This window comes from Papaver somniferum, unplaced genomic scaffold, assembly GCF_003573695.1.
Source record: "Papaver somniferum cultivar HN1 unplaced genomic scaffold, ASM357369v1 unplaced-scaffold_10884, whole genome shotgun sequence".
NCBI lineage: Eukaryota > Viridiplantae > Streptophyta > Magnoliopsida > Ranunculales > Papaveraceae > Papaver > Papaver somniferum.
In genome coordinates, this window is record NW_020619808.1 from 1 (window position 1) to 1876 (window position 1876).

At 28.8% G+C, this 1876-nt stretch overlaps 1 long non-coding RNA gene across 1 annotated transcript; it reads left to right on the forward strand.

Annotated features, from left to right (window-relative positions):
- The first annotated feature begins 732 nt into the window (after positions 1 to 732).
- Positions 733 to 1349, forward strand: LOC113328483. Its single transcript, XR_003349432.1, has 2 exons — positions 733 to 857; positions 981 to 1349. It is a non-coding gene; the product is annotated as an uncharacterized LOC113328483 (long non-coding RNA).
- The last annotated feature ends 527 nt before the right edge of the window (positions 1350 to 1876 follow it).

The following is a 1876-nucleotide window of genomic DNA, read 5'->3' on the forward strand; positions in this document are numbered from 1 at the left end:
ATGGAAAAAACTGAAATGAAAAAGTGATATATTTTTATGATGTAATTTTATAATATTTCGGTAAATTGATCAATAACCAGATGAATTAGTTGTGATGGGTTAAATACTTTTTTCCAACATATCTGCTGACAATTAGTTAATTGAATAATTGAAATTATTTTTAATATTAATTATATAGGTAACGACCTGTCATGTCAACGGTTCGACTTGACCATAAGATTTTTGAATAAAGTTTATGGATATTGGATGAGCAGTCTGAAAGATTAATTATTTCTTAATTATTTATAATTCTTACATCATTTTGAGTCACTTTGGACTAAACTATAAGTATTTAGACAGAATTGTAAATCAGGTAGGCTATTTGTGTATATTCCATATTTCAATTAAATAAAGGACTAATTTGTACCTAGTTGAATCAGTCAGGACAAAGTAGTATATTTGGATGAGAATTTGGACTAAACCGTGTGTTTCCTGATTTCATACTAGTAAAACAATAAACACTAAAAAGATAACGGGAACATGCGTTGAATATACACCTAAGAACCCAGTGATTTATACTGCCAAAAAAAATAAAAATTGGTATAGGATTATTAATAGTATTGGATTAATGTTCTTGATAATCAGATGAATATCTTTCCAATTAATGCCAAGGGATTGTGTAAATATTTTGCTTATTGATTATGTTTATCAATGTTATAAATATGGGTCTCAAACTATTACAAATGTACATCTAGTACTCACCTCGACGAAGGAAAATAAAAATACATCATTTACTTTGTTTGTGATGGCTACTTCTGATTTCAAGCGTTCGAGTCTTGTTTTCCTTCTTCTTACGGCTCTATTTTTCCTTAGCCAAGGTACTTTTTAATGATCAAAATGAATTGGTTTGATTATTTTTTGAAAAATGATATTGTAATAGTATGATTCTTCTCATTATCGAAAGTAAGAAATGACCTTTGTATGTTTTTCCTCTTATATAGCTAGCAGAGACATATCAGACTTAGGAGAGGAAATTGCTTTAGGGAGCAGCAATATTTACTTTTCAGGATGTCGCCCAAGAACATGTGAAGGAATAGGAAAATGTTGGTGTTGCGTTTACGAAAAAGACATGTACCATGGATGTGCCAAGGAGAAGGATGGGTGTATATCTAGATGCCATAAACCACCACAAAGAGCTTAATCATTAACAATTAGCAATACTTATTTCTATCAAAGTTTAATGGTAGTAAAGTATCCTTACTCGTCATCTATATTAGCTAGCATGTAATACATCTCAATGTTATCAATAAAAGGGAAAATTTCCTTAAGAAGTTGTAATGATTTTCGAATAAACAAAGTATGTTATGATTTTTGCTAGCTATAAGAACAATACTCCTAGTGACAAAATTTAAAACAACCAACGTTAACACTTTTTCCTTTCTTCATTACTGTTTTTCTCAACAAGTTACCAATAGCTTTTTTCTTCCATTTTCTTCATCTCAGGGGCTTGTGAATTGACATTTCTAGATATTACTAAAGGGATATATAATGTCTTGATAAAAGAATATCTAGATATTTTTTTAAGGTTATAAATATCCAGGCTATTGAATAGAGATATTAAGAAAATCCCTAGAATCATATTTTATTTGATACATATTTTCATAAAATTTTTGGAATCCTATATGTTAATGGGTGTAAACTGTGAAATCAAATATTTGAGGAGATTTTGAATGACTTTTTAATTCAGGCTTCAATTAAATCCTCCAAACTAGGTGATATTATGAGAGGCTTCATTTCTAGATTTTTTTCGTTTTTGATTTTATTTACTAGTAAAATAAAATATCCTTTAAAATAATGAGGAAAAAAATAACTGATGTTTGTGACTTCCCAAAACATA